Here is a 16,087-nt window from a genome sequence, read left to right on the forward strand (position 1 = left end):
GTGATGTGTAGGCAAAGCTTTTCAAGAGGGTAAGTTGATTACAGGGTTTGGGGAAAAAAGATGTCTTAAGCGAGTGGTTTAAAGCGTTAAACGAGCGTTAGACGCTATGTTTCCCAATCTACAGAGAAAACTGTACGTGATACTGAGATCCCTATCATTGAAAAGAGGGGCGTGTATAGGGGTGATGTAGGACGAATTATTTAGGCGGTCCTAGCTTAATTATGATTCCTGTGAACAATTAGTGAACAAAACCATGGTTCATATTTTGAAGTTAAGCATTTGAAGTTCAGCATGAATTGCGTACTTATTCATGCGCCATGACCTTTTTATGTTATCGTGGGTTTTAAACTATGTACTATATTTCTTCTCGTTATTTCCGCATTTCTTAGTCTCCTCTTCTTTACAGCTATTATGTGCACAAATTTCATTTACCATGTATTGCACTTTTTTCTTCTTCATCTGGTTGTGCATGCACTGTTGGTATTTTTCGCCCCCCCCCCCCCCACCTTACACAGTGCCCTACGGGCCTGTAAGGTACTTCAAATAAATAAATAAACACTTTCTCTCTCTCCCATTTCCATGCGTTATACGAGGTACTTATGTTTCCCAGGTACCCTTGATGAACTAAACGGGCCACCTTGTTTATATTTCGTGGAAATAAGGGGCATGGTATCGGTGATGTGCAGGCGAAGTGTAGGCGACGTGGGTCAGTTACGGCCTTTGCACTACCCTGCATATGGAAGCGCGCCGGAAAATTATGAGTGGGTTTTACGAACGGCGCAGAATTTAGTCCGCTTTTCCGTCAAAACTATAACAGCCACTGAGAGCATGAGAAGTTAAACATGTGTGGATGTGCTAGGGCTTTCATAAAACATTCATTGATCAAGTGCTCGAAAGCTGTATACGGCGGTTAACCGCAAGGTTTACCAGTGTTACGAAATAATTGTACGTCCCACTGAGTGAACACCTGTAAGCAAAAGGAATTGCGCGATAAAACCGATTTTCTTCTTCTGCCTGTGATTGTAACTTGAAATTGAGGATGGTAGTTCAAATTTGGCATTGCCGACTTTCCAGTGTATTCGTCAATATCAGTTTATTCATGTTAATTACGAGGAAGTTTAGGTTTTTCGCCAACCCTGTGGTCCGTATACTTTTCCCCACGGGTGTACACTCATAGCAAATTAGATCAGATGGAGGGAGGCGTTGAGGGAGGGGGGGGGGGTTGGGGGGGGGGTTAAGTATAATTTTTGACGAAGCTTTAACGTTTTTGGCTTAATAATGAGCTCTGCACATAATAACTGACTCTTCGCTTTTTTCATATTTTCCAGCGTTACAGGAGGCGCCCGTGGTTTTGTCGGTGGGCTTAACAAGTCATCTTGTTCATATTTCATACAAATAGGCATCAGGTTACGGGTGAAGTGTAGGAAAAGTTCGGAGTGTGCGGGTTAGTTTAGCCCATCGTTACTTACGCAAGCGCTCCAGAAGGTCATAAGTGCGTCTTAAGAATCGGGCGTGGAATTCAGCGAGCTGTACTGCAACAAAAATAATAGCCAACGAGATCAAATTTAATGAAAACTGACGAACATTCTGGCTGGTGCGCGTGCGAAGTCAAAGCCGTGTGGGTCAAGTTATAACCTTTGCTCAAAAATCCTCAAGCTCGAAAGCGTAATATGCAGGCAAGGTTTTAAAGTGCGTGGTTGAATTATGCGGGAAACTGATATTGATAATGCAACTGCTCAAAAGAAATAGCTACGCTGGAAATTGAGTTGCGACTCTGCAAGGTCGCAATTTCCTCTTTAAACTTAAAGCAATCTCATTATGACCCCTGTATTCTCGCAAAAGCAACGCAATGTTCGAGCTCTGCTTCCCCTTTGCCCCTAATTCTCCCATGTGATGACATCGCCGGCTCCGATAATGTGAAGAGGGCCATATGACATTCTCTTGCACGTGCAACGAAAAATGGACGTCTACTCGAAACATCACACTGACGTCAAAGTGCACCACATCTACTGCTATACGCATAACTACCACTGGATTCAACTGCGTCGACTGCAAATGGATGTTCTTTTCTGGAGACGTGCGTACGCATGCAAACCGGCAGACAAGCGGCGTTGATGGCTAAAACAAGGCCCGAAGCTGTTATACGCGCGCCATTCCCCTTGCTAAAGAGCGCGCCATTAAAGTGAAATGGCAGAGAAAACGGCTCGCGCGTTTTTCGTCCTACTTCGACTCTTCCGCGGCCTTTAAGCCAAAGGACAAACAAAAGAAGTAACAACGCAGAATTCTGAGAACAGCGCAACGCGAGGTTCTCAGGGTCGGAATACGTGATCGTGCTGTCGATGGAGCGCAACTAATTTCGAGGCGCGCTAAAGAGCCGGCACAGCTCAGTCTACCGAGCCACTCGATCGTCTCAGCTTCCGGCGACCGCCGGAATCGCACATTCGCATTTAGACTCACGTGTGTCCCACTTTTTTTTTTTTTCGCCTCGATCTTGGGGTCGCGCGCACCGGTGGGTAGTAATTCCTTACCGGCACATTTCGCGGCTGTGCGCTGCGTGCGCAATTGAAAAGAGGAACAAGGCAAGAGATCTGCTTGAAAATGAAAGATGAAGCGCTCGAAACGACACACCCTCCAAGGTCGTGAACTAAATAAAGATAATCGTGTACAGCCGGTGGGCCGTAAATATACGAGTCGCAGTCATCACCGGCTCGTGTCCTGACTTTTCATGAGATTACGACAGCTTTTAAATAAGAGTGGGCGGAGGTCCGGGCCCCCTAAGTGTTGAACTCGACGGAAATTGTGCCGCATGTCAGCCGCAGAGGTGCGTCTGCCTGCATGTGATGGCAAAAGGGTGCCTCGACGCCAGCGCCGCCGTGAGAGTCGTACTATTAAGGCATTCCATAGATAGCAATGGGCGGCAGCGCTGTTCAGCTCCGACTCGACGGACCAGGTCGAGCTGTTCGACCGAGCGAGAAAGGACTCCTGAACTAGAGGGCCCCCCGACTGCACGGTGGAGAGAGAACGGAGAACATAAAGTTTTCCACAAAGTTTATCTATCTATCTATCTATCTATCTATCTATCTATCTATCTATCTATCTATCTATCTATCTATCTATCTATCTATCTATCTATCTATCTATCTATCTATCTATCTATCTATCTATCTATCTATCTATCTATCTATCTATCTATCTATCTATCTATCTATCTATCTATCTATCTATCTATCTATCTATCTATCTATCTATCTATCTATCTATCTATCTATCTATCTATCTATCTATCTATCTATCTATCTATCTATCTATCTATCTATCTATCTATCTATCTCCGGACCTGATCACGGGTGACGAAGAAACTGACCACTCTTATATAGGCTAGCAGCAAATATTATGCGGCTAGCAGCTACGCCACATGAACCACGCGGCTTCTCATTTTTTGCAGCTCAAAACAGGGCACAACGACCAGCGAAAGTACCGACACAGCACACACAAAATCACGGACCATATGGAATGTGTGCATCGCTCAGTTGCCGCAATTTTCCCCTTGCTATGTAGCATGTCAGATGTTCTGGGACATTCATGGCATCTGAATGAATGAATGAATGAATGAATGAATGAATGAATGAATGAATGAATGAATGAATGAATGAATGAATGAATGAATGAATGAATGAATGAATGCTAGAAGCGAAACAGGCGCATCTCGCCTTTAGTGCAGTTTCTACGAGTGTTTCATGTTCTTTTTGGGACTTCTATGGGTGAACCTTTCCAAGTTGTCATTCTCTACAACATGTTGAATGAATTGGTGTCTTTACACTTTGTACAGAATTCCATCCATACCTTGTAGCAGCTGTCCTAGGGAGGCTTGCACGAACTGTTAATAACGAAAATTATAACGAATTTAAGAACGCGTTCTTAAAAAAATATTCTGGCAAACCGAATGAACTTCAAACAGCAGGGCATTCTCCTGCAGTTCCGACGTCCAGCAGCGCTTCGACTCGATACTGTTACAGCACATTGCTTACAATGGACATGTGCAACGCAGAAATACTTTTGCGAGGCAGCCTCCGGACCAATTTGAATGAAATGTGTTGCATTTAAGAGAGGAAGTTAAATTCTATTGACTGTAGGAAGCGAAACTTTGATTTGGGCCCTGAATGTCTTTTACGAAAGTGCCAAAAATTAGAAAGTTAAAAAGAAAGGAATTTCGCAGCTCCCACGAACTTTGGGAATCGACGTTGCGCAAAGAATTTTGCAAGCAGCTGGCTATGCAGCATTGTTTGGGGCTCCGCAAAGCGTTACCAGCTTGACAAATGTGTCAGCGTGATAAATCCTGTATTTGTGTGTGACGCGAGTACCGTGAACTGGAATTAACGCGAGAATGCGTGAGCGTGACGACCGCAGCGAGGGGACGACGACGATGGTAACGACGATCACGTGATTTCTACGGACGAGCAGATTCGTGTAAAGAATCGGCACGGAGGAGCAAGATGGGTAAGAAATGAAGAAGTTAAATGCTTACGGACGGTAGCGCATGAGATCACTTGGAGGACACAAACGGATGTCTTGACGACGGAACTGTAGCACAATCGGAAGCCCGTGTCCTTTTATAGCCATTCGGAGGAGTGCCGTGGTGCATGCCTCGCCTTGGCCGGGCTGTGATGACGCTGCCATAGTGGAATTTGGTGCAGCGTTGTGATACCCGGACACCCTGTGCACCAGGAAAAAGCAGGGCTTGGTGTTGTCCTTGTGTTTTTTTTTATGCGAAGCATATTACGAGGGCTCAACCCAGCTCCTCAGGCGCGGCGGTGACCATGAAATCACGTGACACCGTGACGTCACGACAGAGGAGAAGTGGCTTTGGCTCCACTCTTGCAAGACGGGCTGGGTGGGAATCGAACCAGGGTCTCCGGAGTGTGGGACGGAGACGCTACCACTGAGCCACGAGTACAACGCTTCAAAGCGGTACAAAAGCGCCTCTAGTGAATGCGGTGTTGCCTTAGAAACGCGCTGTTTCTAAGGCGTGCGTCTCTTGCTCAGGCGCACATTTCGTTGCCGCGCCGAACGCTGCTTTGCTCGACGCTCACCGCGTCCAATGCGGGACGCGTAGTCGCTGCCCTGTAACCCATTGTCTTACACCCCTTGGCGGGTCGACGGGAACGCTGTCGCGTTCCACTCTTGAAGGCGAAGAAGTAATGCATGAGTTGTTTCTTCGTCTAGCCGAACCAAATATAGCCAAGCAACAGCAGTTCACCAGGCTAAACAGTGGTTCAACAACTAAAATAAAGGCTAGTATGCTTCGCATCCTGGGCTTAACCTTACCTAAGCCACAGCCATTTTTTCTTTTGCACTTTAAGTTAAGTATGAATTCTTACAAACTCGACGAAATTTCAGTTCCTGTAAATGTACAGTATATTGAGTTAAAGCAACGACCACGACGGCATCATGTCATTCATACCATTTTTGTAATAACATACGTGCCACGACAAATATGTCATGGTAGTGATGTCATGACATGTCATTTATGATATGTATGATATGTATGCGTGCATGTCGCTCCACCCCCGTCATGCCTATTCTGATACGTACTAAGTTAAAGAAACGACCACGACGGCATAATGACACGGACGGACGGACGGACGGACGGACGGACGGACGGACGGACGGACGGACGGACGGATGGATGGATGGATGGATGGATGGATGGATGGATGGATGGATGGATGGATGGATGGATGGATGGATGGATGGATGGATGGATGGATGGATGGATGGATGGATGGATGGATGGATGGATGGATGGATGGATCTACATCTACATCGACGGACGGACGGACGGACGTGACGGACGGAAATCTGTAATTCTGCACCAAAAACAGATATCGCAGTTCTGTAAACTGCATATGTTAGAGCACCTAAAGAGGACAAATTTGGTACATCTACTTATATCTTACGTTAATTCGTTACAATATCTGCAAGGGTTTTCCAAACGTTCTACTCACATATTAGTGATGCATTCGAGAGCTATGTTACATTAATTTTGTCCACTTTATATGTACTATTCCGCGCAGTTTACGGAATTCTGATGTCATCTTTCGTTGCTGAGCTACGGCGTTGTAAACTTGATAGCTTCGATTACTGAAAATTTGTGATTTTCAACAATTTCTATTTTAAAACATTGTCTACAGAAATAAAGATTTGTTTTTTAACAGTCACTATACCTTCATTTTTTTGTTTTAAATTCAGCAAACCTCTTCAAATTTGGTGCAGTGGTTCCGAGAAAAACAAACAACAAAAACAGCAAAGCTGTTCCATCTGGGTGAAACCTACAGACTTGCAACACTTTTCGCATACAGGTATGGAAAGTCTTATTCCTTACCCTCTTCCAATGCATGTCCATGTGAAACGTAGGCTAAAATGATCTCGAAAGACCAGCCCTGAAATGAAATGAATTAACCTTATTGTAGCTAAAGATCATTCTAGTTACTCCCTGGAGAAAAGTTTTGATTTAGGCATTTCGCATATTACAACATCTTTATGCACAAAATTTTGTGAACAAAACCGATTTAATCAAATCGGAACGTATTGTTTACGAGTCGGCAGAAAAAATTAAAAGAACAGATATCGCAATTCCGTAAAATCCATACAGCAACAAAATCAACGCGTTGCATACCGCGGCCTGCACGAATGAAAGACTTTCCCGAACACAACGTTGTTATTTGGTTCATCCGATATTGGTAATGTCCTATAGTGAAATCGGGTGTTCTCTTGTACATAGCACGACGTTTTCTCGCACGTTGTGCCGCTTCATTTTGTGATCTCGATGTGTTGCACCATTGTGTGTGTTCAAAATTATGCATATGCCAACTGATGCCGTACTCGAACGCCCGTAAGAGCAGGAGCCTTTGTGAGGCGCCTGGCAGTCTTGCTCGTGCTCCCGTTTGTGTCTCAGAAACAAAGAAATGAACTTCACTTTCGACGTGTGTCTCCTCGCGACCCTGTGCTGCAATAGGGTGACATGATCGTGACTGGCTGGGATCGTGTGTCTCTGTCTCTCTCTACCTTATTCTTATCTTTCTACCTTCCCGGTTCGCCAGTGAAGGGTAGCAATCCAGAGTTTGCGTTCTCGCTAACCCCTCCATGTCTTTCTCCTTTTTTTCATTCTTTTCTCTCTCTCTCGATCTATCTCTCTCTTTCTCACTTCCGACGCTTTTGCTACGTCGGTAAAGCCAGCTCGCAGAAACTTATTTTCGCCAGTTACCCGCGTTGGTGTAATACATCGGATTTGCCCGTTCCACATGTTCTATCAGATACTGTTTACATAATTCTGGCACATATTTTCGTTGCATACTAATGAAGCTGCAAGCTTCCCGTTTATTCTCATTTTATTTTTTTTTTTCAAGTTCGAAAAATGCTGCAGTGTTTTCTAAGTTATTCGAGGGCCTTAGCAAATAAAGAAAATATGCGACAATCACTCACTGTAAATCGTTCTTTCTTTCTTTTTCACGAATGTGATCAAAATTGGCGCTGAAGTTGCCTAATAAGAATGTTTCAGCGTTTCACGTGTACTTGAACTCGGAAATGCCCATTCTTAAATACGAGAAAAGTCGAGGTCCGAGCCGGTTGCCTCTAACAAATATGCGTCACAGGCTTCCGTAGCTCGCTGAAATGATGGGTGCCGCGAAGTGCGGTAAATTATTTATTTCTCCCCCCTGAAAAATAAATAAATAAATAAATAAATAAATAAATAAATAAATAAATAAATAAATAAATAAATAAATAAATAAATAAATAAATAAATAAATAAATAAAAGCTCAGTAAAGACAATCGGTTTGCCCTGCAAGTAAACAAAGCACTCTATCATATACCTATTTGCCCTATTCGTTTACCTCTCTCATTCCGTTAGACTCTTTTGTTGCGGAAAAGTTGCACACGAGAAGATTGCCAGTGCACGAATAAAAGAACCTCGAATGAAAATCTGAGGAAATGTCGATCGCGTACGTATTTTCTGGCACAAAAGTCAGCAGACGACATATGTGCACTCAAATGCAAGAATAAATTATGAAGCGGAGCAACGCGCAGGGAACAGGGACAAAGGTTGTCATAGAAATCGACGGAACGCTGGCCTGCAATAGGAGAGATCGGAAATAGAAAAGAAAAGAGGCTAAAACTACATCTTTAGAACTATTCCTGCGTCTCGAGCGAAATTATATAGCGACCGGAAGCGCTCGAGCAGTGTTTGCTTGCGGCGGGGGAACCATAAATAAGTGTACAATAAATGTTCCTAAAAAACGGAAGAGTCCAAATTCGAGACATCTGTTCCAAATCTTTGCCTTTGCGTCCTATGACTGCGTACTCTGACAGGTAATTATTTCCGTGGTATACGAGGTCGGCTCGGGGCGCCGTAAATATTCCTTGCCACAGCTGCGGCAGACGCTTCGTAGCGGAATAACCAGCCTCGCGTCAAACTAGATACGCAAACCATTGTAGCGCGCGCGTCTCGGAGCAGCGGCACGACCTCATAACAAAACTTTGTTTCTTCATTCCACGCTGACACTTTCACAACAACAACAAAGAATAAGAGAGAACATGATGGACTCGTATCAAATTACCCCATTCGGAGCGTATAAATAGAAATAAATAAAAAAATAACGAACGAGTGAACGAGCGGCTATTGATTAGACAACAATATATCAGATGACGGAGCACGCCGCTTCGATCCAGGTCAAGGCCTGAAGCAAGTGTCATCATGATAACGCATAGCATAGAACGCCCCGACGTTGGCTTACAACATTAGACGCAGTCTTCTCCCGCACTACTGTACACAGATCATTTAGTTCTGCAAAGCAAGCTTTTCCACTTGGCATAAAAGCAAAATGTGAAGACAGCTTTACACAAAGCAACGCAGCGGAGGTCTGGAAGGTGAGAGGGCGTTTTTTTTTTTTTTTTCCTGTCGATTGTCATCGGCCGTCTTTTCACTAAAGAATAGAAATAAAGTATCACCCCTATTCCGAGTAGGCTACCACTATTGCTCGCTACTTTTTTTGCGCATACAGCAAATATGATCACTCGAGGAGGGAGACGCTCATCGTCGACATTTGGGTTACAGGTTTTTGGTAAAGGAAAGCAATAGCAGTTAGGGGAAGCTGTAAGAAAGGCGAGGTTAAATTTACCGTGCCAAGTCGGTTTTCATATAAGCTAAAAAAATGGGGGGCAGCGGGAGGGCTGTGGGGAGGGAAGGAGTAGACAGAGCAGGTAGGGCAAAAGAAGTCGCTTCCTCCTCATAATGACCGCTCAAAATATCGCCAATGCGCGCGATAGAAATAATTAGAAGTTATCGCTTCAGCGCTTCTACATAACGCCTGTTAACGGCGATCTTCGCTCTTCACACGAGGCGCCGGCATCATAGCTCAGCGATCCGGCTCAAAGAGAAGCTACAAACCCTTGACCCACATTTTATGGTCAATTCTACCAAGCTGTATGGGTCCACTACACCCTGACACCATTTTACGGACGAATTATATGGAATGATGGCTCGCGCGACCAAGAGTGTAATGGCGTAGAATATCACTTACGGGGCTGCCTTCTAACTCTTCCAAAAATTAAACAGCAAAAATCCGGCAGACCCTATCTCACGAATACTGTTGACGTTAACGCGATTAGTATTGAAACAATGTAGTGAAACAATGCCAGCTGCGAAACGCGTCATGTAGAGGTGTGTATGCAGCCGGGCTCCTCTCTCACTCTTCAATTATGTTTACGTCATGGGATGCCTGCCATTCATGCCTTGGCATGTCACGAATGCTTCTCATCCTAGTCATGTCATAGATCGATGCACGTTATGCCGTGTCATTCACGTCATGCATATATATGTAGTTAAACAAACGACCACGACGGCGTAAGTGTCATGAAATGCATGTCCTTCATGCCATTCTAATCCTAATATGATCATCAGCCTACTTTTATGTCCACTGCCAGGAGGAAGGCCTCTCCCAGCAATCTCCAATTATCCCTGTCTGGTGCTAGCTGATTCCAGGTTATGCATGAAAATGTCCTAATTTCATCCCACCACCTAATTTCCTCCCGTCCTCGACAGGGCTTCCCTTTCAGTTCCGTTACACATTTTCTACCTTCCAAGCTTTTTTGTTAGCCTCCAAGTTTCTACCCCATATGCTAACACCGGTAAAATGCAATGATTCTGTAATTTTCAAGGATAGCTGCAAGCTGTCTGACATGATTTAGCAATGCCTGTCATATCACTTCAAATTTCCTTCTCGTGATCAGGGTCCCCTGTGAGGAAGTCACCTAGATAAACATTATATTGCCCATGTTCTAGAAGTAGACTGTCAATCACGAAATCTTCTCTCTTGCTGCATCTTAGGAAAGATGGCCTGGACAAGATCAACAGCCTCATCAACACACTCTGTAAACAGGCCCTTGGACTGCCAAAATATACCAACAGCGATCAGCTGCTAGCACTTGGCAATCAGAATACGGCAGAGGAAATTATTGAAGCCGAGAAATGGTCACAGACGATCATACTATCCGGAACTGCTGCAGGACAGGAAATACTCTGCGCCTTGGGGTACAATCCCGTTGTAGACATCCCACGTCGCTGCCGAATTCCTAATAACATCCGCGGCCAAAGTTACCGCTTGTCCTCTCCCCAAAAAACGTGGGAAATGGCAACACGGATTGACGCAAAGCCAGGGCGGACGCTGTCTGACGAAGTCTTAAAAACAAACCGGCCATATACGTGGATGCCGCTTGCACGGACAATGGCCGTTGCACAATCGCTGCCGTTGGTGGCTGATGCCGTCCTCCATTGTGGAGGCGGAAGAGGCCGCAATTGCTATGGGCGCGTCCCTACCTGACGTTAAATTCGTTGTTCCCGACTCTAAATCTGCCATAAGAAGCTAGCTACCCTATTGGGGCAATCGGCCCCATTGCAAGCAGACTTCTCGAAACCCAGGGCATTATCCATCCAATGTCGGTGCCAGCTCATGCCGGCAACTCTGGTAACGAAGCAGCTCCCGTAGGCACCCGAGCAGCAGATAACCGGCAGGAGGGAGGCTTTACCCGCATGGCCAGCTTGAACCCGTCCTCACATATGACGAATTAAATCAATTTTACAAGGATTCGCGCAGAGCGTATGCGTTACCGAGCATGATTCTTTACCGGGAGCAGGCCACGACTTTATGGCGGTTACAGAGTTGATCCGTGCTAAGGCCCAGAAGGTCGTCTAAAATTTTTAAGCAAGAGCTTAGATCTAACTAGAGGCACTGCGAAGCACTAACCGCAGACCAAGATCACATATTTTGGGGGTACCCATGCCACCTACCCTCCCCCTCCACCCCCCCCCCCCCCTCCAAGAACGATTCTTCGGCAGGCTCCCAAGCTAGAGGCCTGGGAGCGTAGGATCAAGACTGATGATCCAAAACTACCAGGTCATGCTGGAAGAGTAGGCTAACCGTATCGCGGCCACACGACCTCCATGCTAGCTCCTCTGCCAGGGTCTAAATAATACGCCTGTAATCAAGTTTACTTCTCTCTCTCTCTCTCCCTTGCCAGGATATTGGACATTACCTACTTCATCTGCACTGTAATCTTCAACGCTACTCTTGCGCTTTTTCGGCTAAGGTGCTCAGTCATTTGTTGCAATTCATCCCCAGCGTTGTTGGTACAGGACAATGTGATCTGCGAACCGTAGGTTGCCTAAATATTCTCCGTTGTTCCTCAATCCTAAGCCTTCCCATTCTAATAACTTCAATACTTCTAAACATGCAGTGAATATCCTTGGAGAAATTGAGTCTCCTTACCTGACCCCTCTGATTATCAGTATTTTTCCGGGGAATTATGGTACAGCTGTGGAGTCTTTACAGATATTTGCTAGGACGTTTACGTACGCTTCCTTAACTTCGCTGTGCATAAATATTATTCATGCTCCTTGATATTGCGATATATTCCCAGTTGACGAAACGACGCCATAGATAGATAGATAGATAGATAGATAGATAGATAGATAGATAGATAGATAGATAGATAGATAGATAGATAGATAGATAGATAGATAGATAGATAGATAGATAGATAGATAGATAGATAGATAGATAGATAGATAGATAGATAGATAGATAGATAGATAGATAGATAGATAGATAGATAGATAGATAGATAGATAGATAGATAGATAGATAGATAGATAGATAGATAGATAGATAGATAGATAGATAGATAGATAGATAGATAGATAGATAGATAGATTCAAAGTACAGGCAAAGAATGCTGCTCAGCCTTCCACCCCTAATCTATTTGGCTGTGCATGTGAGAATACAACGGTTGTTCTACCATGTATTCACGGGAGATCAATTTTTGGCATCCGTCTAAAGCTGCCGCGGCTTTCGCCAAAGCTGCTGTCACTACCGTGACCTAAATCGGGTGCCACTTCGTACTGGGCTTCGACCTCTCCGCACATGAGCACTTGGCCATACGCTGACATAGGATATGGCGTAGGGCTCATGCAAGGACACTTACTGCGACGGACGAAAAGCTAAACACGGCTTCGCTGGGCCAGTCGATGAAAACCAATCTCCTGAATGGATCTCGGGTCCTACTCGCACTTGAGACCGTTTTACTTTTTACTGTTTGCAAATAGAACTAAAATTATTACGGGCCTGTTTAGTCAAGTGCCCTAGCGCCTCCTCCCAGCTGCCCGCATGAAGGAAGGAAAACTTTCCTCCAGGTGGGCGCTAGACACGTGGCGCCATCACTATGCGATCGTACGAATCAAATTTTGTTCCGCTTGGCGAGCTTGCGGCATCCAACGGTGAAGATGCAAGCACGTTCTCAAGCACCGTCTTGCTAAGCACGTTACACACATATTGAGGTTGAACGAACGTTTATAGACACTTTTCCCGTTTCCGAACTCCTCGGCTCGCCTACATTGTACGAAACTCTATGGCTTATGGGTAGCAGGTTCCGCCACCACAGCGCTGCGGTCGACTTTTGCGCCAAGCGTGCGCGTGTCGTCTGCTATAGCCTGGTGCGGTTGTGGTTGTTTATCACGGCACTCGGCATTTACGTGGGCCACGCTAATTAAAGGAACCATCTTGCTCCACAACTTTTTATTCTATTAAATACGAATAACCTAACAGGGTGGTCAAAAGTGAAAAATGGGGGATTTCGCATGGAAGCATGATCACTGTGTGGCTGGATGCGCGATCTATGTCTCGTTGGAGTCCGAATAAAATCGGTGTGTCTTGAAAGCGTTGTCCTTTTAACTAATATATATATATATATATATATATATATATATATATATATATATATATATATATATATATATATATATATATATATATATATATATATATATATATATATATATAAGCACGTAATACCCCATAATCGTTACGCTTTGTACTTTGAAGTAAAATGGAAGCCGTTTCTGGGAGAAAATTTTGTCCTGTTCAGGTGAAGGCTAGCTATATCCAAGCACTGGATTTCTGCTTTTTATTGTCGAAATTTGAAGGCTGCCACATGTTACAGATCTTTTTGGTGTATTCACGCGTCGTAAAATACTGTAAAAGTAGACCGCGCCATCTGAATAGGCTTCAAACATTTAAACGTCAGGTAGATACCCTAATTGCGCCAGCTAGCTATATACGCGCCTAGTAGCTAGCTCGTTTTGGTTCGACAGCGCTCCAACGTTCACGCTAAACAAAAACAAAATAAGCATCCGACGTTTCCCATTCGCGCATAAGTTAAGAATGTGGAATATGTGCCCTTTATTAAAACAAAGCGCTTGTTACGATCAGACAACAGTCTATGACTCTACCCGAGTATATTATTTAATTTTGGCGTTCACGCTCCCGCTGCAGTGTTACTGCTTGGTAACTTTCCTGATATTTCATTCGTGTGAAGAGCGCATGAGTGTTACAATATTGAAAAGATCTTCAATTAGCCACATCGAATTTCAGGGAAGCCGGAGCGCAGCACTCGTTCTGACCAGTTCCTTACAGCGGAGCTGTTGGCCTCTAGTTGGTCGGCATTTTTCGTGTCAGCGTCCGTCAGCAAAAATGTGGGCCAATCTCGGCGGCAGTGTCCAACCAGGAGCAGAGGCTCGTACCGCCGCACGGCAGAGGCTTCAAGCACTCATCAAAATGAGGCGAACAGTGCATACATTCTTTGGAATCCCACATACAACATACGGAACAGCCTACGTTTAGAAAAAGAACAAGCAAAAAAAAGATACAGCTGCCGCGGCGACGGCAGCTTGCAAAGTGGGGAGTAACGTCCCTAGCCTTTTGTACAGAACCAGCCTATCAACTGATTTCAGTGTTGTTGTAGCACCGCTATGGGCGACGGCGTGCTGTCAAAGTTGCAATTACTCCCATTACTCCAAATTACCATTACTACCATTACCCTAATACAATAAAGCACTGCATACCCCCCCTTAGTAGTTGCAGTCGTGGTTTTCAACAACTTCGCTGGACATCTGCTTTCGCGAATCCGGGATGGCGAATCAAAGTTTCCTTTTCTTTTTCTATCTTTCTTTTTCTTTTTTTCGGACACGTACGTCCGAAGGAAGGGGTTCTTCTTGGTCTTCTTTGTGTGTTAGCCACTGACATAAGCGATGCGCCGTTTCTTTTTATAGTCATGCATAGTTGCTGCATGCTTTTAAGTTTTCTAGTTACTATACTAACGGGTAGTCCACTCTACAGTCTATTGATTCTGGGACCTCCCTCCGTATACGTATGCATGATCGACATTCGTAGCCTTATTTCTGTGCAATAATAATAAACTAAAACATGAAAAATTACCGTCGATTACGATACTCCCTAATGAAAAATTTGAGCGCAGCTGTATACGTGTTTTCATTTCGCGATACATTGAGGCATCGCGTCGACCACAACACCGACTGGCTGAGCCACGACGCGCGGCGCTATATACCAGGTGTTGCAGTGAAGACTTTCAAAAGTTACTTTAAATTTACTGTGGCCGATATCACAATTCTAGTCCCTGAGCTGGTCTACTCAAAGAGGCGGACATTACTTGCAGAAAAAAATGCATAATTGACTAATTAACAAAAATTCAACAATTCAGTGTTTAACTAATTACCTTATGGCACATATTGCAAGTTACAAATTCTAGTGAGGAACTTCGCAAGACGGATCCACTTGGAACGATTTCACAGGATGACACCAGTTTCGACATAATAATTCCCGAAGAAATGCACTGGCGTTCCAGTTACTTTTGTGCTTCAATGCATAAAACGACCTTTCCTTCAGAAAGAAAGCGGAATGACAGTGCACTTTTACCGCAAGTTTGACGGCGCATATCTCGTAAATGGTGTCATCCACACATTTATCTCCATGTGGACATGCCTCGCAGTCTCACTCGCTAGAATTTGTCAATTGCAATATGTGCCATAAGGTAATTAGTTAAAAACTCCATTAGTGAATTTTGTAAAGTAGTCAATTAAGTAATGTCCGCCTCTTCGAGTAGACCAGTTCATGGACTAGAATTGTGCTATCTGTCACAGGCAATTTTTTTAATGTTTCAAAGTGTTCGCTGAAACACCCTGTACAGACCGGCCACAGTTGACGCTTCCCGGCAACTGCAGCTTATCCAACCGTAATCTTTACCGGGAAACGCTTGCGGCGAACGCTATACGCGAAGGCGAGCTTTCTTGTTCCGTTTATTACAATAGCAATTATATGGCCAGTGCAGGTGCATGTCTGCCGTCGTCGTGGTGTCCAATATAAAGTCCAAGCACGATGACATCGTCGCACCGCGCCGTATGCTGTATGCACGAGTGAAACTTGCGAGGGTCACCCGACGCTCACGGCTCAATCTCGTACGCGAAAGGGAGGAAAGCGGGGAGGAAGCGCGCCGTCTTCCGTCGCGCGCGAGGCACCGGGAGTGACCGGACGGGGCGAGGGGGGCGTTTTACTCCGGCGGCCGATGCGTACAGCGAGGCAGCGCGGGCGTCGTATCTTGAAAGCGATCTGCGATGTGGACAAACTGCGCTGCGTGCTGGTAGCTTCCTATGCGTTGTGCTGTTTCCTACGCTTAGTTCAC

General features: G+C 44.9%; 1 long non-coding RNA gene across 1 annotated transcript in view; it reads left to right on the forward strand.

Annotated features, from left to right (window-relative positions):
• Positions 1–16,087, forward strand: part of LOC139059926 (uncharacterized) — a 24,108-nt gene continuing 8,021 nt past the window's right edge. The window contains exons 1-2 of the long non-coding RNA XR_011514519.1: positions 1–29; positions 6,250–6,359. This is a non-coding gene — a long non-coding RNA (uncharacterized lncRNA). The remainder of the gene's footprint in view (positions 30–6,249; positions 6,360–16,087) is intronic.

Source organism: Dermacentor albipictus, chromosome 5, assembly GCF_038994185.2.
Source record: "Dermacentor albipictus isolate Rhodes 1998 colony chromosome 5, USDA_Dalb.pri_finalv2, whole genome shotgun sequence".
Taxonomy (NCBI): Eukaryota; Metazoa; Arthropoda; class Arachnida; order Ixodida; family Ixodidae; genus Dermacentor; species Dermacentor albipictus.